Source organism: Pseudorca crassidens, chromosome 9, assembly GCF_039906515.1.
Source record: "Pseudorca crassidens isolate mPseCra1 chromosome 9, mPseCra1.hap1, whole genome shotgun sequence".
Classification (NCBI taxonomy): Eukaryota; Metazoa; Chordata; class Mammalia; order Artiodactyla; family Delphinidae; genus Pseudorca; species Pseudorca crassidens.
Genome location: NC_090304.1, coordinates 102,744,421 through 102,769,882, shown reverse-complemented (window position 1 = coordinate 102,769,882; position 25,462 = coordinate 102,744,421). Strand labels below are relative to the sequence as shown.

Sequence of the window (25,462 nt, the reverse complement as noted above, 5' to 3'; positions counted from 1 at the left end):
CTGCAAGTTTATGACTGACCCAAGCCATCACCCATTCTTTCTCCAGTCAACATCCCGTTTCTTTGCTGATCGAATTGACCCTGAGTGTCCTCTGACTCTCCACATATCCTTCCCGAGAAAATGGGGCTTGATTTGCTGTGACTGTGCAGATTCTTCAGACTAGCAACTAGCTGTCTCCTCTTCGAGAAGCCCCCTGCTCCCCAAGGGAAAGTGGACGGCTTCTTGCCACAAGGGTGAAGATGAATCCTTTGTCAGCTTTTCCCACAGAAAAGAAAAATGATGAGAACCGAACACTAAAAAGAATCTGTAACTTGAAGCAGGTACCGTGTACTGGTTTGAGCCAATATCCCAGCAACTCTCTGTTGGTTCCATATTTTGGTCTTTGCCATTGATTTCTACCTTGAGTCTCCTCCAGGTCCCTTTCTTCTCTCCCCTCCTCTCCTAACTTGCCCTCTTTTCCTATAGTTTCCAAGAAAAATCAGCTACTTGACTTAACTTGCAGTTATTTTGAAAGTGTCTTTAAATAAGTGCAATGCATTCCTTCCAACGAAATACTCTGGAAGAGCTCAACAGCCCTGAAGATATACAATCAATACTTTGCCTGAACCATTGATACCCTTGCCCATCACTTAAATATTATTACAGGAAAGATTTCAACAAGATCACGGCACATTATACTTTAAAGTTTGACTTTAAAGGATGTCTGGGTCTTGCTGAAAGGCATTGGTAATGGAATTCTTTATCTCTGAGCTTAAGTTATTCTGAGGAGAATAGGGCCATTATCTTAAATCTATTTTTTTTTTCCAACAGAGAAAACAGGCCTCAGAAGTCCAGCACTTATAAAGAAATTATTGTTTAATTACTTTTTTGTTTAACCCTTTGCAGAAGGAAAGGGAATGGGAATGCATTATTGGCAAATGAATATGCATTCCTATTGGGTTGCCATCAATAGACTTCTAGTATTTCTTTTCTTGTCATTTCTATTCCTATGCTTCTCGGCATTTCTCACATACAAGAACTCTGCAGTCAAGGAAACCTGAGTTGTACTGAATCCACTTTCTTTTTGAGCATGGGTGATGAAGTGGTCTTTGGTTTGAAGAATGTAAGCAATCGGTAACTGAGGGATTAGTGTTCTGGTGTTAGGCTCCATACTTGGTGTAAATTAGACACGCGAGAGCTGTGTGTTGACACACCTGGGAACAGACACACTTGCCTGTAGCTCCTTGACTCTGGCAGGGTATCTCCACTGCGCAAAACACCTGGTTTGAAGAGTAGAGAAAATGATCTATCAATGGACTCCTCCTTTTACAAAACACCAACCAGCAAGCAGTTAATAGGCACACTGTTGCTTCCCTCCCTCCCAGCAAATTTGCTTAACTGAAGGGCAGTTTGGGATTTGTAGAAGGAGACTTGAGCTCCAGGAAAGACTCTAAGAAGATGCCATATGTCTAGGACCTCTTCCAGGGTCTCTACTTGCTTCTTTTTTTTTTCATTCTAATATGTAAAACTCAACCACTAGGCCCCCATGACACATTTTGGGCCAGGTTTGGTGAACTAAATAGAACCAAATATTATAGAACTTCAGGAATAGCTGCTTTGTTAGCCTTAGGCTTCATCAGCCTCCCTAATCAGCACTTTTGCTTGATGGCATCTTTCCCTCATCCCTAGGATTCGTCTGGTCAGACACGCCAGTTGGTGAGAATGGCATGGCTTTGCAGAGGTTGAGGGGTGCTCCAACTTTGAGGAAGGTTTGTCTTCCACTACATTCTTGCAGATTGATTAGATGGAAGGAGAAAAGTAGGCACCATTATAATTCCAGGATCAGAGAGTTTATCAGCATTTCACATCTAACTTTTAGCTCCGCTCCTTCCCTTCCCTTTCCTTCCCTTTCTTTCCCTTCCCTTTCCTTCCCTTCCCTTTCCTTCCCTTCCCTTTCCTTTCCTTTCCTTTCCTTTCCTTCCCTTCCCTTCCCTTCCCTTCCCTTTCCTTCCCTTTCCTTTCCTTTCCTTTCCTTTTGTTTCATTTCCTTCCCTTCCCTTTCCTTTCCTTTCCTTTCCTTCCCTTCCCTTCCCTTTCCTTTCCTTTCCTTTCCTTTTGTTTCATTTCCTTCCCTTCCCTTCCCTTTCCTTCTCTTTCCTTTCCTTTCCTTCCCTTCCTTTCCTTTCCTTTCCTTTTCGATTCCTTTCTTTCCTTTCCTTCCCTTCCCTTTCCTTTCCTTTCCTTTCCTTCCCTTCCCTTCCCTTTCCTTTCCTTTCCTTTCATTTCCTTTCCTTCCCTTTCCTTTCCTTTCCTTCCCTTCCCTTCCTTTCCCTTCCCTTCCCTTCCCTTCCCTTTCCTTTCCTTCCCTTCCCTTTCCTTTCCTTTCCTTCCCTTCTTTTCCTTTCCTTTCCTTTTCCATTCCTTTCTTTCCTTTCCTTTCCTTTTGTTTCATTTCCTTCCCTTCCCTTTCCTTTCCTTTCCCTTCCTTTCCTTTCCTTTCATTTTCCGTTCCTTTCTTTCCTTTCCTTTCCTTTCCTTTCCTTTCCTTCCCTTCCCTTCCCTTCCCTTTCCTTTCCTTTCCTTTCCTTTCATTTCCTTCCCTTCCTTTTCCTTTCCTTTCCTTTCCTTTCCTTTCCTTTCTTTTCCTTTCCTTTCCTTTCCTGTCAGTTAGGGTACGTGACACTTTTTTCTTTTTTTACTGCTATTATCAGAGATTTTGTGTTTGCTGGGTCACATTTTACAAGTGCACATGGCTTGGATGACCTCCATCTACTTCTTAGCTATCTTCACATCTGCAGAGTGAAAGGCTGTAAAGAATCCAGACCAGCTCTTTTTCCATCAGCCTCTCTGGATGATCGTTATCCACAAGTCAGAAAGTCAATGCACTTCCCGAATCGGAGTCATATATGTAAGAAATCTCCATTTTACAAGAATGTAGAACATCTCTTGGGTTTCTTTCCATCCAGGTGGGTCAGTTAGTTTGTAATTGAGTCTAACTGACCTTCTACCTTCTGTCAGCCTTTACTACCTAAAGTCACAGGGAACTGAGAAGTGGGAGAGATTTTCCACCTGCTTTTGAATCCCTGCCCCATGACCCGTCTTACAGCATCCCTACTGATTGTACAAGATACATAGGTTCAGAGGACCATTGGAAAAGGGAGCCTGGATTGTAATAATCAGAATCACCATTTATGTTGGAATTTACATACTCCATGTTCTAAGTTAATGTGCTATCTTTTTAATTGAATATAAGCTATGAAGACTTTGGCTAATCATATTTCTCACCTAATGGACATTGTCACCCATTTAAAAAGAACTCTCTTTTCTATATTTTTTTACCTTTATTTCTGGTCCTTGCTCCTATTTCCCTATCTTTACCCCTAGGTAACTATTCTATGTTTAATATATGTCTTTGAATATATATGTAAATATGTAGCATTTCCTATGTGAATGACTTTAATTTACCTAAATGGCATTGTACCACATATATAATTCTGTTTTCTTCTTCCACCCAACTCTATGTTTAAAAATTGCTATTGTTCATGTTTACCCAGTTATTCTCTCTAATTGATGCAATTATGAAGCTGTATTTAGCCATTCCTTTTTTTTTTTTTTTTTTTTTTTAGCCATTCCCTTTTGTTGGATCTTTAGGTTGCTTCTGTTTCCACTCCCCACTACCATGAACCTGTTTGAGAATTCTGGCATTCATACACCCAGACAAGATTTCTGGGTCTTAGGATAAATAATTGTATTAAGTACTGCCAGATGTATTCTAAAATAATTGACCAGTTTACATTCTCACCACTAGTTCACAGGGGTTCCGTTTCCCCTCCATGTTCACTAACTTTCGGTATTCTCCACTTTTCTAGTTCTTGTTTACCTAATTGGTACAAGTAGCATTTCATTGTTACTTTCACTTATTCTCATTACTGATAACTTTGATGTTAAATCTTTACTCTAAACTGTCCACAAGATAGGAAGGAGTAGCACCAAAGAACAGAACCAGGGTCAACAACCTGAGGTTGCCCGAAATGGAACACTTGGGCCTACGGGGCAGCTGTTCAAACTCCCCAACTTTTCTGAGCTGCAGGCCTCATAATGACTGCTCTACTGCTGCAGGAATTCAGTGACTCGATAGTGCTTGATGGGCTTGGACAACCCAGGCATCTACTCCCCCTTCCTCAGGAGAGGCAAAGTTACGTGCCCTCCCTGGACCCAGCTGCAACTGGAGGTGTCATACATCAGTGGATATGTGCAGACTCACTTAGTTTAATGTTTCTGTCAAAGTAGCCCACAAGTGCCATCTTATCAGAGGATCAATTTCATATCAGAGGATCATTAAATTCTTTTTTCATGAGAATAAAATGGGCTTTTGCTGCTGCCTGTTGTACTGCTGCTCTTCTGAAACTGGAGATGAAATCAAAGTGGAAGAGATTTAACCAAATTTTCCATCTTCAGAAAATAAGCTCCACTGTAAATGTATCTTTGATGTGGCATTGTGCAACACGGAGAGAGGAGAAATAAAAATATCCTAATGGTTCTGTTATACACAAACAGGGGGAGGCTGTAAATTTAACCCTCTGTGGAAGCAGCATTTCACTCTCCTTCCCACTGGCAGTGAGGTAGGGAGTGGGGTTGGTTAGGAGTTCGATAGGTGAGTGACAGAGGTCTAACCCCCATTATAGGCCACGCTGGGGTCCAATTGACTTGCACATTCATTTGTTATTTTTTCCCAAGTAAGAGAACACTTGGGGAAGGCTTCTGATTTTCTATGAGGGTTTGAGCACCTTCAAGGGAAGCCTTCCTAAGCTGTGTGATCCAGGGCTGGCCTCATTCCAAGACTGACCTCTTCATCTTGGAGTTTCCCATCAGCCTGGGAGGAAGGCTCCACCCCCAACCTGGTAGGCCTGGGGCCAAATTTCTGCTCTTCCCAGCGGGGGCACCGGTGCTCCTCTGGTCCAGTGGCCAGAAGGGATTGTTTTAGTTATGAAGTTGTTTGCGGTCCATATTTGTGAGGCACTTTTCTTAGGCTGATAACTTGGATTGTTGCAAAAACAAGAAATAAAGAGGTCAAGGCGCAGCATGCTGGGAGGAGATCAGCACAAGAAAGGCACTTGGGGCCCATTACTCACTGCAGCTCCTTCCCTGACCTTTTCCTAGGGTCCTGCGATTGCAAAGTCCTAGAAGAACAAATGAACAGAGCCAGAAGCATCAAACAGAAGCCATGGTGATGCTTATGAAAGTAGCCCTGGGAGGAGCGCAGTACTAAATGCGATTGGGGGTAAGGTGTGTAAACAACAGCAAAAGAGAAAATGTGCTTGGATAAGAAATCAGGAGGAAAACAGACACAGAGATGAAACCTATGGTGAGAGTGAATTCTCAAGTGCTAGAGATTACTGACCGCACCACCCCTCCCCCAGGGGTCTGAGCAGAGTCAGAACTCCGGGTGGCATTACAGTCCTGGCCAGTTCACACAGTCTCCCATACCCTGGATGGAGGGCACTGAGGCCGCCGATGGGACCCACATATTTTTGTAGGGCATCTGTGCCATTATTCCGTCCACTGGGAATGCCCCTCACTCTGCCTGCTTCTTAGATTTTGATGTGTTCTCCATTCCGAGTAAAGAGCAGAAGTCTTTAGAAAGCATGCCTGTCCGTGGTTCTGCAAGGACCAGGGTTACCTGGAGGGGGTGTAGAGGAGAGCCCGTGAAGCCCGCTCAAAAGCCCAAAGCCCAGTATTGGGAGAACTCAGCGAAGCCTTCTTACTGGCTCAGCTTTGCTCTGAGATGCTGCCCTTTCTCAGGGCTCATTTTCCCCTTCGCAGACTAGCAAGGAGGCAGGTCTGCCTTGGATGCTGTGGGGTTAGTTGCTTAGCTATCCAACCACCTGGCAGTGGATTAGAGCAGTCACGGTATCCTGGAGAATCACGTCTCTGTGATTAATAGAGGCCTTGTCTTTTAAAAGGCCCAGCTACATTTTATATTTGCCATAAGCCATGCGTGTGCTCTTCAGAGAAAACAAGAATAAAAAAAGCCATTTGCAAGATAAGTAAAGAGAAATGTAATCCCTTAGTGGAATGAAGGGTGCTTTGAAATGAATGGGGGATAATCCTTTCGTTGTCTGTTACAAATGCACTGTGCTTCTGCATTATCTGGCTATGAGAATGTGCCATTCGCTCTGGTGACAAAGCCACTGCAGTTTCTCCTCTTGATGTCATTTTAAGCGTGTGGTACAAAGTAGTGTTTATCGTCTGGGGTCTGAGGCATCTGCCCGATGGGGGCAGCTGGGTCGTGTGGCTACTGAGGGCTCCTGACAGGATGAGTTCTGTTTCAGGCTGTAAAAGGGAGGCTTAAGGCAGGGATGGAACGAATGTCCATGCCCCACCTGCTCCAGAGGTGGAAGGACCTGGCGCTCTATTCACAGGGTCTTTCAGTAACCAGAAGAGTCATAACTCAGACCCTCGCTCCCTCTAAGACCTGGGGCTCATCTCCCGCTTCCAGGATCTGGCATGTAATTCTCTTAAAGGGAGAGCAGGAAAATTCCAAGGGCTTCTCAGAAGTTTTGCTTTGAATGTTTCTTCCTTCCTCCCACCTCTTCTCTCAAGCCCGCTCTGCTTTTCTTTCCCTTCCTCCCACAAGAAAGATGCTCCTTGTTGGGAGGAAGCTATCATGGAAGCACTAGGAATGATGGCAAGCTGCAATATCTGAGAATCTCTGTTCCTGGGAGTTACTTCCTCTGAAGCTCAAATTTTCCCATGCTGATCTGTTGATTCTCACAGAGAGCTCTGGAGCCCTACACCTGTAGATTCCCAGAGAAGATGGAGTGTGATATGAATGATTTTATATCTCCCACTCTCAGTGCCTAGACAGCTCAAGAACTCATCTGATCACTGGTCAAGAAAATATTGGAGGGACGGTGGTGGTGAAGGATCACGTCACTTCCTGCTTTAAAGGCTCCAGTGGCCTCCAATGGCCAAGGACAAAAATGAAGTTCTGTGGCAGGGTCTGCAGAGAGCTCCCTGCTGCAACCCCAGCCTGACCAGACAGCCTCAGCTGGTACCACCCTCCTCTTGTTCTTTTAGCTCTTTGCTACTTTTTCTCCTGGGACCCTCATGCATGCTACTCTCTCTCCATTTCCTGTCTGTCTAACAACTTCTACCCATCCCTCACAGCCCAGCTGAAGCGTCACTTCCTCAAGGAACCCCCCTTGGACCCAATGAGTAGATCGGGCCATCTCTTCTTTCATGGCACCCCATAGCTCTTTATTTTACTTAGTGTGATTAAAAATGAAGAATCAGTTAGGGAATTTGCTGCTTGCTGTGGTCTCCTCACACTGGAATACAGGCTCAAGAGGCAGGAGGCATGCCTGTCTTGTTCACCACTATATCCCTACACTGGGATAAATACTTACTGTACTGAGCGAAGACATAAATTAAAACAACCCTAGCTTTCTCTAGTTTGCATATATAAACCTCAATTCATCACTTCCTTTCACTCCCTTAGAAGGAAGACAGGAAGCTTGATTCCCAATAAAATCACATCATCCTCCGAGGTCGCCCCAGACGTGATGATTTAGGCATGTCAGGCCTGGAAATAGATTTTGTCATGACTTCCTGCAGCTGCACCCTGGGGAGAATTCTGCTGAGGCTCCTTGAAGTTCATCATTGGCGTTCCTACCACCTCATTCAGCATCCAAAAGCCCACACAGAGCACTGAGTCACGTGTGACTCTGGGACAGGCATGTACAGAGACCGTCTCATGGGTTTGCATTCTACCTCCTGAGAGCTTACAGTCTAAGAAACAGAAACTGATTCTAGAAATAGTAACTGTATCTAGAATATCCTGGCAACATGATCAAAACCTGAAACTATGAATGTTAAGGCATTTATAACATACATGTTTAATAATATAACATTTTTCTTAGCAGGAAGGAGCCAGTTTAAGTGCAGTTGGAGGTAGGAAATGGTTAGCTGGCTGAGACAATTAGACAAAGAGGATGTGGGACTTGGAAGTCCAGGCCAAAACAAATGATTTTCTCATAATAACCCAGATAGCCAGGGCTTCAAGAGGGTCAAATCCTCCAGAGTCTAAAACTTCTAGCCTTTCAGGTGGCTGGTTCACTGGTTCTGTTTAGGGCATGAGCTCAGCAACAAATTAAGTAAAGTGTCCCCAGTAAATGCTAATAAGTCCCAAGAGGAAACAGGGGCATCCCCATGCATACCAAATGCACTCATTAGCATCCCTGCTATTATGAAGGATAGCAGAGTGACCTTGCAATCATTAGAAGCTTAAAATGTATGACTTAAGTTTAGGGGGATACATATTACATTGTAAAACCTAATTAGTGTTACCTTTGCTAATTGCTGCCTAGCACTGAGCTGGATAAAATAAATGCATGATGGACGTTCCAGGGCGACAGACATAACCCCATCACTGTTTTTAAAGGAAGTGAAATTATAGGAGAAGCGCCGTTTGAAAAAGTGTTTATCTGAATTGTTCTGAGTGGTTTGAAGGAAGCGGGGAAGCGTGGTCAGTGAGTGGATTTATCTGCATGAACCCTAAATGCTGACGTCTTCTCTGGAGAACATGGTTCTTCTCCTGGGCTTCTCTAATGTGAACTCAGGGATGCCAAACAAGAGGGGAAAATTACTATGGTACCAAAATCCCTCCCCGGCATGCAAACAGCTGTGCAGGGAGATAGTGAAAGCGTGTCTAAACAGGCAGTTAGAATACTCAGCACTGGCCCAGCCCAGACCCACAGCCGCGATGTCAGGCAGTATGCTGTGTCCAGGGCTGGTTTTTGTCCGCTAGACCAGCTGACATTCACACGGGAGACCCAGTGGGCTCCCTGCACTCACATGGGGTGTGAGGAGATTCACAGCCCCTTTACCATGCCGGGGCTGACGTGCACGCAGTGCCAGGGGCACAAAACTCAGATCTGACCGCAGTCTCTACCCTGTTACTGCAGATGACACCAAAATAGCAAAAAAGTATTGGCCCTCCACCCACACCCACCCAAACCACACGCACACACACACTCACTCACTCACACACACACACACTCACACATACATACATTCACACACACACTCACACACACACACGCAGCCTTGCCTTGCTTCTAGCTGTGCTCAGCATTCATAATAAAGTTGTGAAAGGGAAATCATTTTCTCAGGGTTGTCATTTCTTTTTCCTGCTTAAAGATAAGTGATAGCTGATTTTTCCAAGAAAAAAGTCTGTCACTGTGCCTCTCTCAGAGCCCCTCCTGCGTGTATCCTAAATGGCACAGATTAAAATCAAGTCCTAGATATTACAGCCAGAAGCCGTTGTAAAAATAGTTTAGAGCTTTGTTTTCATGGTGGGTTCTGAGGAGGGCTGGGGTGCTCCGAGGTCCCCCAGCCTCTGCTGGGGCAGCAGGGTAGGAGGGGGACCAAGAAAAACAGAGCATGCTGGGACCTCCTGCCACCAGACCAGCCCCTCTTAGCTATTTTATATAGTGAGTTTGCACTTAAAATTTCATTTGGAGAAGAAAACACTTCCACTGCTAAAAAATGGCTGGAAATCACCAAGGCCATTGAAGACCTGGGAGGCTCTGTGACTTCCCTCAGGTTGTACCTCAATGCTGGTAGGGCCGGGACTGGCATCCTGGCCTCACGGTTCAGTGATCTGTCTCCAGGTCGGGGTGGAAGGAAAGTGAAGAGTGCCAACTGCTCCCAAATCCGTAACAGGTGACTCCCTAAATAACGTCAAACCCAGCCTTACTTTTGCAGACATTCTTAGGTGGTCTTAGATAAGATGCCTTCCCCTGAGCTAGACTTCCCAAGGATCGTGCTCCTCTTTCAGGGATAACAGGGACCTCAATGAAGGGGGGAAGGGGGTTAGCTTTTGCCCACTAGCGCTGCTCCAGCATCACCTCCACCACTGCTATAGCTCTAGGCTCAGCAGGTCCTGGTGGCCGTTCTTCTCTGACTCAGCTGGTCAAGGCTGGATTTCAAAGCTAAATTGCTTCCCTGTGGTTTCCGGCGTCTGTGCATTTGCCTTGATTGTTAGCCCACGTGGCTTCTCTGGGGTCGCCTCCTGCCATTTGCTGCCTGACAGTGTTAGTGCAGCAAGACAGACTAGCGGCAGAGAACCTTCTGCATCTGCAGCCCAGGAGTCCCTCCATCCAGCGATGGTGGGACCTGTCAAAAGCAGCAGGATTTCATAGCGCTGCTATTTCACCTGCTTCCTCCCCCTCACTGTGCTTCCTCCCAGCTCCCCCGTCCTTTAAAAGTACTGAAGATAAAGCAAACAAACAAACAAAAAAAAAAAAAACAGAGCTGCTGATAATTAAAATTAAATCTTTGTTCCACCAATGTCTGAAACTCTGGGAAGTCATTATCAGAGTCAGACAGTGATATTTTGATATTCCAGAATCTTTTTGATATGAGGAATAAAGTTCTAAGGCAGGAGAAGATAGAGCACCATGCTATTTCCTAATCAGCCTTTATAATTTGCAGTATCTTGGGACTCTTCTCAGATGTTTCCACTGTGGCTTATGTATGCTTCAAATCCATGCGCCATTAAATGCAGAAGCTGGGCACTGAATTAATGAAGGGAGCTTCAAAAGCGTACCTCTTTGGCAGACTGAAGATCTGAGGGCGGACTCAAAGAGGGTGATGGGGCTTTGAAAATCCCTAAGCACAAACAATAAACCTCATTAAGTAAAGTCAGTGGAGTGGGCTCAGGAACGGAATAAGGCAAGTGGGGGACAGAAGAGGCAAGACAGACTGAGGACTGGCTCAGTCGAGGGGGCTGGGTTTGGAGTGGAAAGCATTGTGTTTGGGGAAATCACATGACCCCAGAAGAAGCTGTGTTAAGGAAAGTAGTCAGGAGGATGCTGGAAGAACCCAGGGTACAGGCAGCCACCACGAGGACGGTGATGGTGATGGCCTTCCGGCACGAGCATGCTGTGAACTAGAGGCGCTCTGAGTTTAAGAGTGGGGCTGCCGGCTCCTGTCTTACTCACCCCAGCAGCTTGAGGAATGTCTAAAGAAGGCAGAGCTTTTGAGCAGGGTCTGTAAAGGAAGAGAGGAGCTGAGGGCAACTGCTCGGCCATCCAAATGAAGTCCCCAAAGGTTGGTGAGGTTGTGAGTCACCCTGTCACACAGAAGCTGAGCTGGGATTTCCGAAACCCTCAAGGCACCTCTGTGTGCAGTCAGGGAGTAGGAACCTTAGGGAGTTGATCGCTGTTCAATGGGAGAGTTCTTCATGAGATTCCACCGAAAACTGGCCAGCACTTTGGACGATCAGAGTGCCAGACCAGTGGGTAGAGTTTTCAGAAGTATCTTAGTGCCACCGGGTAATACGTGGAGACATTTCATTAGGACACAGCAGGAACGTGAAGAAGTGCTCGGTGCTGGAGCCCATGCTTCTCCCTCTAGACCCTCCTGCGGGAAAGCCGAGACCACTGGGCCAATGCAAACCCTTCCTGGACCATCATTGCTAGTCAGGGCCATATCTCGTAGGTACCAGGCACTCCCTGGGTCCAGGTGGGAGGCCAGTTCTCTCGTGAAGCTGCTGAGCACCACAAAGCATCGCCCTCCACTCCCAGCCCTCTGCCTCTAATAATTATATCTTCATTTTAATTCAAGAATTTAACTACAGAGATAAATTTAAATATACTGACCCTTTCCCCTAGAATGAAAGGACGGAGGATCCTCCACCAGATAGTTACATGTGGTTGTAGCTGGGGGTTTATTTAAACTAATTTTATTATTCATGACACTGACAATTTATGCAGTGAATGCAATTATAGGCTATGATTGGCTGCCACCGCTAAGGGCAAAAAGTGTCACTTCCCTGGATATGCAAGAAAGAAAGGCAGAGGATATTAGAAAAATAATCAGTCACAGGGATATTTTTTATGAAGTGTTCCCCCCAAAACCTTCACTGAAAAAAAAAAGGCTAATTTAATTTCCCAAACACCCTGCAAAAGATATCTAATTATCCACTCCTAAATTGCTCTCATAATTTCTCCAAAGTTCTCTATTGTTTATGCCTCTGTGCGTTCTCCTCTGCAAGCAAAGAAGCTGTCGTCTCGATGTGCAAGTCCCAGTAAAACCTACACACGGTGATGCTCTCGCTGCTGGGTTCTGAAGGCCTGTGCAGCCTCCGATACGTTTGTCCGTTTAATTAGGAAGTATTTGAGGAGCAGACTTGAATTGTTATTATCTACAGTTGGAGGAGGAGTAGAGGGAATTGACTTTTTCTTCCCCTTTTTCCTAAGAGGAGCAGTTAAAAAATATCATTGAACATCAAATCAAGACTAACTGTGGTGCATCTATACAGTGGATACACCTTGGCAGTAAAAAGCTGTGCGTTACTGATACACCCAACAATGTTAGATGAATCTCAAAATAGTTATGCTAAGTGAAAGGAGCCCTGCAAAAAGGAGCTCCTAGCATGTGATTCCATTTACATAAAGTACTAGAAAAAGCAAACTCATTTTTAGAAACAGCAGATCACATAGTTGTTTGAATGGGAGGGAGAGAGAGAAAACTTTGGAGGGAGTGATGGAAACGTTCATTATCTTGATTGTAGAGATGACTTCACGGGTGAATACATGTCAAAACTGATCAAATGGACACTTTAAATACGGGCACGTTATTGTATGCTGATTAGACCTCAATAAACCTCTTACAACAAACACACACCCCTAGTTAGACCTTGGCTCCAGCATTTACTAGGTATGTCAACTTAACCTCTCTGGCTGGTGGTGTACTCATCTGTAAAGTGGGGATGATAAGATCTTCTCCGCCTACCCCGCAGGGTGTCATGAATATCAACATGAGAAAACAACAGCCCAGGTATATACGTACTGATAACTTCACAAATGGACTTCCTCAACCTCAATCCCTGGAGAGGTAACAGGGGTCAGTGCTACTGTCCCAGCCTAGCAAACAGTCAGCACTCAGTCTTTGTTTAATTGAAATGATGGACGTCTGATGTCTAATGCTTAGTAAACCTCCATTGGCACCACAGAGTCTAATTATTATCTATTGATTGAATTTCTGATAGGGACTCATAGAATCCTGAAATAGCACATCTTAGGATGGAAGGACATCAGGAGAGCCTCGGCACTGCATCCTAGTCTCAAACAGATGAGACGTAAAGACGTCTAGTACCTGATTTGGGGCCCAGCCTTTAAAAAGGATGCTTAAGCATCCTTTTTTTTTTTTCCGGTACGCGGGCCTCTCACTGTTGTGGCCTCTTCCGTTGCAGAGCGCAGGCTCAGCGGCCCTGGCTCATGCGCGGCATGTGGGATCTTCCCGGACTGGGGCAAGAACCCGTGTCCCCTGCATCGGCAGGCGGACTCTCAACCACTGCGCCACCAGGGAAGCCCTTAAGCATCCTTTTCAATGGAGGAGAAAGTGGTGATCAAGACGAAATTCCTAGAACTTTCTATGTGCTCTCCTACGCTATTCCCTACTATAGGAATTGATCAGTTGAGAGCCTGGTGTGAATCTGGTAAGAGCCCTTTAAACTCACAGCACAGCCAAGTGGAACTGCAGTGGGGGAGCTCCTGCACTTCAAAGCCTCTTGCAGACCTCAGAGAGCTCCAAATTGTAAATTGTCTGATGCCAGCCTCGTGGCTGCTGTCTACATTAGCATCCCAAACTCTCAAAATTTTCTCCCTAGCTTCCTGGCAATCAGTTCAGCCCACTTGATCACACATCTGCCTCACTCCAACCAGTACTAAACATTTGTTTATGTCGCCCTTTGCAGATCTCAAAGTACTTCCGTGTAATTATCACATTTAGTCCTCACCTTGGTTCTGTGGGATATTTAGGATAGATCCTTCTAGGATTCCTGTTTGTGGTTAGAGGAATTGATGCCCATGTCAATGAAAGATTTGCCTAAGATCCCTCACTGAACAGAGTAGAGAGAAGAACCAATTCTCTACCTTCTAACGTTGTTTCCCATACTCTCTCTACTCACGCCATCCCCAGGGAGATGGGTGACCTCACCTCCACTGAAGGCAATGTTATGCCTATTCCCACTTTTCAGATGTGATGGGGAGAAGTAATGTGACCTACGTAATAAGGTCACCCGGTGGCTGAGTGGGGATTAGGTCCTGGCAAATGCAGCCTCCTTTCCACTCTACCAATTGCATCTCCAACACAGGCAAACCTTGTTTTATTGCACTTTGCAGATATTGCATATTTTACAAATTGAAGGTTTGTGGCTATCCTGTGTTGAGCAACTCTATCAGAGACATTTTTCCACCAGGACTTGCTCACTTTGTGTCTCTGTGTCACATTTTGCTAATTCTCACAGTAATTCAAATCCTCCACCAGCAAAAAGATTACAACTCACTGAAGACTCAGCTGATAGTTAGCATTTTTTAGCAATAAAGTATTTTTAAATTAAGGTATGTACATTTTTTAGGCATATGCTATTGCACATTCAATAGACAACAGTGTAGTGTAAACATAACTTTTACACGCACTGGGAAACCAAAAAATTGGTGTGACTGGTTTTATTGCGACGTTCGCTTTATTGCAGGGGTCTAGAGCCGAACCCGCAGTATCTCCGAGGTATGAAGTTCATTTCAAACTCTTAAAATGTGTGTGTCATTCTGCTGCCTTTACATTCCTGGCCAGGTTTGGGGAACCCTAGGGGTGTCAAGGGATGGCAGGGAAGAGAGGTTGAGAAATGAAAACCAACTCATTGGACCAGCGTAGATCCCTGCCTCTCCCATCCCCTCCCTGTGGTGATGGATGGGTTGCAGAAAAGCATACCTCACTCCTTGCTGAGGAAAGAGCGGTGACCCTTTTGTCTTCAAGAATTTGGAAAAATAACAGCATGGAAGCTAAATTGGGGCAGATAGGAGAGTCCTCCCTAGAAAGCACACTGACCGTGACCATAATCAGTAATGCTCCTTTCTTCTTAGCCTCCAATCCCCAAAGCATCACCTGCCGTTCCACCAACAAAAATATGCTGTCTTTTTGTCTTAGAGTGATGAGTGCATGCTTGTTCTAATATTCATGGGCTACATTCAAAACTGAACCAGGGCAATTATCAAGAGTTTTGGGAAGTCAGACTCAGTTGTTTCAGATGACACGATACCTCAATTATTCAGAGGCCACCTTTTCCAAACTGCCTTCTATAATTTTGTGTCCTGTTCACCTTGCATGGGTCCCTACACATCCCCCCCTCCACCATCACTCTGCCTTTCCCAAGGTCTTCTGGGAGGCTAGTCAAGGTGAAGCAGTGCAGGGCAGGAAGAATGATCTCTAACTCATGTGTTAACCTTAGATTTTGACTTTCCTGAGCCCACTTGGAACCATTATCCTCTTTTCTGAATGTTGAAGGTTTCTTTTTTCCCCCGAGGAGACATTTATGAAACGGATCACCATTGGACTGTGAATTTTCCTGTCAAGAGGTGGGACAGAATAAAGAATGTGACCGTTATTCTCTGCTCATAAAAGCGGCGTCCCTCCAGCCCCTTTGTCAGTTATTCAAGACAATCTAAGCCCTCCTGGCACTGGGTCACCCTGCAGACGGGTGCTCCCCAGTCGAGGCCCAGCCCAGCATTTGGTGCATGGGACCAAGCTGTCCACTGATGGCAGCGCTCAGCTCTCCAGCCCGACTGTTCAATAATGCTCTAATTAACTACTGCAGACTTCAGAGGACCCACTAACTGTAATGGAGAGATCAACAGAGGCTGCACAGATTTAGATGTGCATACTAATTACTGAATTAGCCATCACCTGTTTTGGAATGTAATGCTGAAACATGGCTGCGTTTTCAGGCAGAAGACCTTCAGTTTAAGAAAAAAGTTCATCTTTCGGGAGAAAAGTGAGCCCCACTTCTTCTCTGATGAACAAGACCCTTTTGTTGGCACCGGTAGGTGATAAAGCGAGGGCTGAGGCAATGCAAATGAAGCGGGTACATGATGTACCCGTGCACCTAGACCTCAGGGGAGACTCTGAAGGGGAAGACAGGGGTTGCTTAGAATGGATATTAATGAGGACTTTGATATCAGGGAGGGAGCCATGCTTGGCATCTGTGTGTTTCACGGCTGTACCCAGACCACGTTTCTGCGTCTTCTACATCTAGCGTGCACCACCATCTTGATGGTAGTAATGGGTCAAAACCACTTAACATCTTCGTTAGGACTAGAAGGAACAGCATGGGGACAAGCTATGTCAAAGGACAGTGAAGAGGAAAGGGTGTAAGAATCAGGAAGAGAGGAGAGCAAGGGCTGAGAGAGAAGACAGAACTCAGGTGAGAAACAGATTTGGACAGGTGAAGAAAAGTAACTATTTCTTAGTCCCATTCCTTATTTTTACTGATTAGCTTCAATACCCCGTAATCAGTGGATTCAGACAGTGGCGAAATCATGCTTACCCTGTGAGCCTCATAATTTTTTAGATAAAGTATTTGTTGCCCAATAGAAAAGTGAGACCTATTTTTCAAAGCCCCAAATACCCTAGAATGAATGAGCACAATGGAGCAGCCCGAGGCATCCAACGTGAGAAAGCTCCGGAGCCAGCTGGCTGCCCTCTGCTCTGGGCTCCACCTAACTGATACGGTCTTATTCAGAAAAGAAAGGACTCTCAGTTACCATGAAAGAATTGCCTGCAAGACAATAATAAGGCAGATTCAGTATTTCTGGTTTTTTCTCCGTTGGGAGATGATGATGCTAACGATGATGGTGGTGTTGGCAATGATGGTGCTAATGACTAATGCATTCACACACAATGCAAACAAAACTTAACAAGATCTAAGGGACGCTGGGATTCTAGGATGATCTGTCCTTAAGCTGTCTTTTCTAAGAAATGCAATACATTTGATAAGAACGTGCCTGAAAAGTTCTCAGAATATCCATTTGGGGAATAGGCTGCATTTTCATGCCTCCATCCTTTCTCTGGGGAGGCTGTGCTATGAATGAGACCAACATGGGCGTTGCCAAAGATGTCACCACACTGAGATTCTTTATGTTTCCCACTGTCTTCCTACTTGAACGTGAATCTTCTCAGACTTGACACACCTCTGCCTTTGAGATCGTTCTCACTGCTGAAATGTAAAAATGGCGGGACTGTTGTCCAGGACGGAAGAATGCAGTACCCATGGTCATCTCTTGGCATCAGATTCCTCTCCCCTACTCAAAGCTTTAACAGCCTTTGAAAGAACCCTATACCCTACCACTGCCCAATCTGAAGGGGTGGGGGTGGGGGCTTCTATATTAACACTAAATCCACGGAAGGGTTTTCTATTTAAAAACAATATCCTAGCCTCTTAACCTTTTGCCCCCTTCACCCAATATCTATTCACAAAAGGTTGGGTTAAATTATAAACCCCGGATGCTGTTAAACTTTGCACATGTTGTGTCAATTGTCTTAATCTGGAGAAACCCAATTGCCGAGCAACCCCCGGTTGTCTTTCTCATATTGACTGACCGCTGCACCTCTGTGCTAAAATGTGCTTGTTGTGCTTTTCTAGATGAACTTTTCCACTTCATTAGCCTCTGCGGAGAGGTGACATCGTTGCTTTTGAGCTCTCCCACAACCTTTGCAAATCTCCTTGTCTCATTTCTCTAGGAATAGGCCTCAAAATCTGTCATCTAGCTGGTCAACTAATTAGTTTCCTGGGTCATGACCCTTGCTTGCTCGATCGTTTGTTACACTCCCCCATAGAGCACTGAGCTGTCCTGGGCTGCAGAGATGCGCGACCTGTATCAGTTTTGTACATGTGCCTGTTACCGACCTGCCCAGCCTTCCTCAAGACTCTCCAAACACAACCTCCCTGCATCCTGACAGCCTGGCTTTGTAGACCTACACACCTCTCTGTGCTTGGACTTGGAGCCCAAACTGTAAACTTTTCACACTCATGTATTGGGAGATACCTGAAGCTTGGGTCGACTTCATGTCAGTATAAAGAGAGATTTGTCGAATAAAGTGGTCTAGGGTCTGTTCATTGGCACCTTCTAAAACAGTGTTTCTCCAATGATAGTCCAGAGCTACTTCCAACAACATCATCTGTAGTGACTGTTTAAAATGCAAATTCCCAGTGGCCGCCTCCACATTACTGAACAGGGTTTCTGGTAGTGGAGCCCAGGATTTTAACAAGCTTCACAAGTGAGTCTTATACACGCTGAGAACCACGTAGTATTAGAGAACTTTTTTTTTTTTTTTTACTTTGGAAAAATATTTATTCTATTCACTGAAAGGTAAATCAGTTTGTAATAAATCCCTCTAAGTTTGAGGGAAAAAACTGATGAAGAAATGCATCACGAGGTCGTTCCAATCTGCCCTGCTTTTTGTCCAGTTCTAAGGGGCAGCAGTCATCCTAGGGCTTCTCTCCACTGCAGTTAGAGAACGTTTTTAAACTGGCAGACACGAACGCTTGTTTGTTCATCTATACAGGCCTAATGCTTCATAGAATCTTAAGGTTGACATGTGTCATAAGCATCACTGAAGTCATTTGTGCCATCTCCCAGGGAGCGCACACTTCCTCCAGTTTTATATTTGCAGAGATAAGGAGCTTATGACTTCAAGAGACCTCCACTGAAGCTGCTCTAATGATCAGAAAGGTCTTTGTACCGATTCAAAGCGTCCATCTTCCCCTCTCAGTTCCAGTTCTGACTCTGAATAAATATGTAATGGCCCTTCTTCTACACAACACGCTTTCTAATACTGGATCATAAATTCAAACCAACAAGCATTTTGGAACATCCTTCACGAATCCATAAGCCAACCTGTGTTCAGCTTTGGAATTCCAAACCTAAGTTTGGTGCCTAATGCTTACCCGTGAGATTTTTATATTGTGATGTGGGGAAAAAGAAAACTCTATGTAAGGATGGGAATGCTAAAATAGAGGTGTATGAGCATGCTAAGGAGAGAGCAATGAATTCTTCACTGCAGAAAAAGTACGCATCATGTAACTTGAAGAGAGTGTTGGATATTTTCCAGGTGGGAAAACGAGTGAAGGGCATTCCAAGGTGCCAGCATGAGTAGCGTTATGGAAATTGTGATGGTGACCGTGCACTTATGAACCAGTCCAAAGTTGTGTGTGCATAGAAGGTAGGTGGACAGGATGCAGGGAGGAAGGTGACAGGAAGCAAGAGTAGAAGCAATGGGTGGGAACGGGTTGTGAAGGGCTGTAAATGCTGTGTTGTTTGGAGATATCTCTCACCACCCTGGTGACCTGCTTTGCCGTCGCACATTGCCTTGCTTTCCTCCTAATGATTACTGGCTTCTCCATGACTCTCTACAACACGTGATGATTCTCCTATCTCCTCAACTGCCAAGATGTTAGGCTCCTGATTCAGTATCTGATTCAGTCCCTGTTTGGAAGAGAAAAAAGTAAAGTAACAAACCCTGAGGACTTTCACTTAAACAGGAGGAGGTTTTTTACTTATAAGGATATTTGCTCTAATGGGGAGCATGCATATATGCTGAGTTGGGGTGTTAGCAGCTGGGCTCAGCGGGCAGACCTTTGAGGTCTATCTAAACTCTCACCTCTTGTCTCTCCTGCATAGTCATCAAATGTCCAACAGATCATATCCAGGGAGGTGAGGGGCTTTGCATCCATGGACCCTGAACCTAGGAACTCCAAAAGTTTCTTTGTTTGGGTGACTTTTAAAGTTTCTGTAGAACTGGAAAGCTGCCACTCAAAATGCATCCATTAGTCAGTCCAAGCATGTGATAGCAAATTTTCCACCAGTCAGGGAGTCACAGAAGGGGAGCAAAATCAGCTCTTCACTGCACTTCAGACAGCCAAGAACATCCAGGATGGCTCTTGCCATTGCATCATTTGTTGGCATCACCACAAAGCATGAAAAATATGGAAATAAGATTGCCGACAAGCAGAGGGTTTAGGGACATAGTTTCTGCCTGCATTCTGCTTTCTGCTGGGATGCCTCCCTTCCCAGTTTCTCTTTGTGCTGAGAACCAGAGCACTTCCGCTGGTTACAATCTCACACACACAAAGGGCAGGGTGGACAACCCAGCCAAGTGTTTTATAACAGCAAAATGCAAATACACAGGTATGATTTGTGCTCTGAGTTCAGTCAACCAGGGAAGTGAACGCTGTAACTATGGGGTTAGATTTACGCCCACCAGCCCACCCTACGGTGCCTTAGCAGGATGAAATTCTAAAATGTCCCGTACTGAACAGGAGGTCTGCAGTTCCTGATCTCAGGAAGAAGGTGAGCTATGCACCTGCTCCTACTTTAACAAGTGGCTGGCAATTTTTAGATACATTTGAAAGGATCCTTCAGTGAAAAGTGTTCTCAGAGATTGTCAAGGGTCCATGAGTCAGGGTGAGCAGAAAGTTTCCAGAACTAGAGTACTCATTCCCCAGATGTTCCAGAGTACAAAGAAATGATACGGAAAATGACCTAATCAGGGGCCGATTTAGGACTGGACCCCGCCCACTCTCACACCCCAGGAAAGCTCCAGAGTGGATCTTCTATTCTCCAAGCGCTGCTTAGCTCATCCTACTTTTAGTTCAAAGCAATAAATACATTTTTCCCCAGACGTTTTGACACTCGTTTTTTGAAAACCAGGCACCCCTTTTTTTTAAAGTTGCATTAAGAGCTTTAAGCAAAAACAGCTCAGCCAATTGCCGAGACAGGTCTTAGCCTAGGACCTTCTGTCTCAGTGACCGTGACCGAGGGAAGCATAGTAGGGTTTGTTCTGAACTAGGCTCCTCGGCCCAGTCTGAACTGAGTGTTTGTCGTGCCAGCCTGTTCATGGGCTCTGCAATCTTTGACAAGGGCACGGCTCTGGAGGAGCTCGGAGAAGGGAAATGGGATCAGCTGGCACCTGAGAGAGGTCCCATTAGCAGAGCATGAGGAGAAGGGAGAGGCGGCCGCACACAAAGTTCAGCCCATTTATGCCACTTGGTCCCATTCCGGCTAATCAAAGATACACTCCCATTAAGTACATTACACTGACACTGTGATTGGTGGAGGGAGCAAAGTACTTGTCAGCTGAGTGAGTATTGGCTGTCACTTCTGTTATCCAGCTGCCTGCTTATTTGCGATTTTATTTTCAGATGTGATTGACAGTTGGATGGCTCTGACATTCTCGGCGCAAACATACAGCCTGTTATTATGCTTGCATTAACATTTTTATAAACACACGGTGCACATTGGAAAAGTAATTATGTGTCATCACTTCAGTGCTTCATCAAAGAAAAGTTTACTGTGTAATTGCTCTGTGATTTACCTAGGTAGAATGTGTTACATTCCACAAAGTCTCTCTCTATTTAATAGTTTACATTTACTCTTTAAAATACACAAGATCCCTTCCCAGGGGCTTCCTTGGTCTAAAATAAACTTGGCAATATAATTTAGCTTTCCATAAATATACTTAGATATTACTGTGGAGTACTTTTGCATAATAGTTATTTAATGCCAAGTGTAAATATGCAGTGCATTATGCTGGCTGGGCTATCAAAAAAAAAAAAAAAAAAGAACTTTCTGACGACAAGGAAAAATAGGATATTGTTACCTTGGTTTCCACGTTAGGAAAACGGCCTTTTGCTCTTATATTTATATCCATGCTTTTCACAATGACATCTAATTTTACAATAAAGTAACTTGAGCTGAAGTGCCGAGCAGTAGAATCTAAAATGTTGGTTCTTGTTAGCTTTTCAAGAGCTCTTCTGATGTAGCGCTGAAAGAGGTATATTCTGGAGGAAAGCACAAATGGTTGCAGGGTACTTGGGAACCGAGACAAAGGGACTGTTTGACTGATGTTCCCTCAGTGGGATCTCTCTGAACAGCTGGATATCTAGGGAGCAAAAGGTAGGGGTGGATGGGTTGAAACGAATAGTTGTTGAAAGCCCCCACCAACAGAATCTCAAAACATAAATTGCTTTTATGGCTGATATCGGTCAGGCACTTTGATTGTCATGTGCTTTGTAATTACTGAGGAGCAATTCCTTACAGCTACAGCCAAGATCAGAGAGGTAAAGCTTTCCTAGGATGCTTTGCACATCTGGATCAGCCTCCATCTGAGAAAGGGTAGGCACGGAGAAGGGACAGAGAGGAGAGGGTGGGCCAGATGACTTTCCTACTCAAGGGGTCTCCTTGGGCAAAGCACTTCCCAGTAAATACCACAGCTTCCTCCTTGAACAGCTGAGATGGAGCATGGGGCAGTGGTCTATCCTGAGATGGGCCAGTCACTCAGTAAGAGATGTGGTGGTGTAGGTCTCTGGAGATACAAACTTCTGGGTCATGAGACCAACTGTGGCCTTGAAATGGTCTTTACCATGAATCCAAGTGGTCTCTTTGCCAAAGGATTATTCTGTTGGATGACCCACTCGGTACTGTACCGACGTTAAATGAATGAACCGCAAAAATCTAAGTGAAATCCAAAGGCTTTTGATTCTCTGGCTATTTCTCCACTCTTTTGGGAGAACTTATGCCTGCATGGAAAGTGGTTTAGCAGTGAGAGAAGCGGGGAGACATGGTAGAGGTTGCAGGCTGATCTTGAAAACGAAGATGGGAAGCTGACATTTGGACACAGATAAAGAGGAGCAGTGAAAGGGTCAGAAGTGGGTGAGGGCCGTGGTCTTGATCACAAGGGCCTATAGTTATCCCAGTAGCATGACATCGATTCATCGGGGCCTAAAAAGCAATGGCAACTTTATCAGCTGCTTCCCCAGTGCAGCTGGCAGCTACAAAAAAGAAACAGTTAAAACACGCATTTCCAGATGTGTATAATGGTTCAATAATTCCACATCAGTGTATATTAATCCTCTCTGGAAATTGGCATTAACTCGGCTTTAGCACCAATCTAAATAAACACGTCAGCTCTTAGAGCAGGGGTTTCTTTGCATAACAGCTGCGTAGAGCATCTGCATCCTGGTTATAGGTTCCCTCTACGTTACCTCTGAAATGAGCTCCACTCTCCCACTTTACATTTAGCCAGACTCAGGATATTTCCTCCTTTTGCTGTCACTGATGAGAAGAAAGATGCCATTGTAATTGCCAGTTGGCCTGTGGAGTAATGCCCTGTAATTGACAAAGATTGCTTAGCTGCAAGAAAGAAAGATACACTGTTTAGGAGAGATCATCTTCAATATTGTATTTAACCCGCACTCTTTTTCCACTTTACTTTTCACCTGAGCCCTGTAAAAGATGTCTTCATTCTTTGCTGTGCTATTTTACTCTTTGCGGGAGAAAAGAGAAGTGCAGTGAGGTCCACGAGGGAACACTTCGTCCCTTGGGAGTAATTTCACTGAGTTGGGAGACTTAAAAGCTTTAATATGGTTATATGCTGAACAATCCAAAAGCAGAATTTGTTCCCCATCACATTTAACACACCCTTTGACCTGCCAGTCCCGAGGGTGGCCAAGGCTTATGCCATTTTTTAACCGTGCCTCAAATTACTAGGTCAGGTCTTCACATCTTCATTATTCTCAGAGGGTTTTTTTTTTTCCTTTGCTCCTGAATTCAGGGTTGTGTTACATTTTTCCTTGAGAATCACATTGACTTTTTTTTTTTTCAGAGAGCTTTAAAAAATTGCAGTGTTAGAAAAATATATATACAGGTTAAAATGCATTTTTCATGTCCTTTCATACTTTATTGATATTTTTTCCCTCGTTTTTCTTACAAAAGAAAGTTTTAATGCAGTTTTGGGAAAAAAAAAAAAAAGCAGTCAGCAGTTGCTCCCTCCCCCAGGAGTAAAAATACTGGACACCTTGCTTAAGAAATGCAACAGCAGCTGTATATAATGGGAGTGGGAGGTGGTGAAACCCTATTAGTCACCTGTAACTCAACTCTTCCTGTTACACACTATTTTAATAGCTACAGGGGACTTTTAACTCCCCACAGTTTCTAACTGTGCAGTAAAGTTTAAATGTCCTTAGGGGAGTTTTTGATGTACCTACGGGATGTTCAATCTGAAGATGGAATAATTGTGTCTAAAAGCTAACACTACCTAGAGAATATGTATCTATCCATCTATCTCTCATCCACACACATACCTGTCTCTCTCCCTGTGAATGAAAGGTCGTGTGTGGAGTGGAAAAACACTGAGTTAGAAATCAAGGGTATCCAGGTTTTAATCTCAGCTCTAAGTCTCTGGGCAAGTTATCTCACCTCTTTGAGTCATCTGTGAAATGAGATGCTTGGATTATATCTCTAAGGAGAAATCCAGCCTTGACCTTGCAACTGTTTAGCACCTATTACATTAATATTCTGCCTTCCCATGCATTAAAAAAATGTAAATGGTGAGCTCAAGATTGCCGTTATCACATACTGCTGTACGCCACTTCCTTTATGTTATGTAGTTTCCGTCACTCCTGTGTTTTTGTACGCCATCTTGAGCCCAGAGATATTGTAGCAACAATTCAACCACTCTCTCCCTGTTCAAAGTTATACCGGCACATTCACAAGTTATGCTAGACAAAGTTGATAAATTGGAATGATTTTCTAAATAACCCAAGTCAAAAATGCTTTCATCTAAATCAATTGATGCTGAAATTATTTTAGCTCCCAATGTAATTTACTTCACTTTTCTGGGGTAGACCCGTGTGCATTAGGTGTGTCTTGGAAATTGAGGAGAGAGATGAGTAAAGGAACAGATACTTTTCACTGCAGGATCACAGATCTTCACTGTAAACTGCTTGGGTGTTATAGGTCAAATAATTTACTTCCCCTGCCCCCTTACCAGCCAAACCCTTTCCATTCAGACTTGCATTTGGTTTGGATGTACAGAATCCACAGGAAGATTTGGAAACTACAGTCATGCATTGGTGTCCACAGGGCATTGGTTCCAGAAACCGCCCCCCACAGATGCCAAACAGATGCTCAAGTCCCTTACATAAAATGGTATAGTATTTGCATATAATCTACACACATCCTTCCATACACTTTAAATCATCTTCAGATTACTTGTAATGTCAAATTCAATTTTTGCTTTATGGGACTTTCTAGAAATTTCTTTTAGCATTTTCAATCCATATTTGTTGAATCTATGGATGCAGAACCCGCAGATACGGAGGGCTGACTGTACTTGTATACACGCAACCCAGTTTTCATACACGAGTCCGGTTCCAGGTGTAGCTCAGCTCTTGGCTGTGGCCATTCCAGAGAACACTCTTGCCCCCAGTGGGTCCACACTGCTTACTATCAGCTAAGAAGCATACAGTGCTATTTCTCAATCCGTGGTCTCTTAACAGAGCTGGAAATCCGCTTGGTCTCCCCCTTCCCGTTCAGACATCTGCCAAGTCTCCTATCCGCCCAGGAAGGGGTCCCCAGCCTTGCCTTGGCCAAGTGCCACAAGCAACGTCGATATTTATGCAGACTCAAGCAGCCTCCCGCCCCTCCCTTGTCCATTCTCCCTTTTCCTTGGTCCTCATTAATACAACTCTTTTCATCATTTCAGGGTTAGTCTGTCTTAAAGCTTTCTGTCATCTCCTGTAGGCGCTATCAATTATGAAATAGTCCAGCTTAATGATAAAGTCATTCTTTTTTTTTCA

At 44.5% G+C, this 25,462-nt stretch overlaps 1 protein-coding gene across 7 annotated transcripts in view; it reads left to right on the top strand.

Annotated features, from left to right (window-relative positions):
- The window catches only part of KIRREL3 (kirre like nephrin family adhesion molecule 3), a 551,606-nt gene that overhangs the window by 95,226 nt on the left and 430,918 nt on the right, over positions 1-25,462 (top strand). Inside the window, exon 3 of one of the 7 annotated variants that reach the window (XM_067751513.1) lies at positions 5,140-5,260. The exons of 5 other annotated variants lie outside the window; for them this stretch is intronic. The gene's annotated coding sequence lies outside the window, so the exon portion shown is untranslated. Of the gene's footprint in view, positions 1-5,139; positions 5,266-25,462 lie in introns of all 7 variants that reach the window. One more of the 7 variants, XM_067751512.1, reaches the window with a different exon arrangement.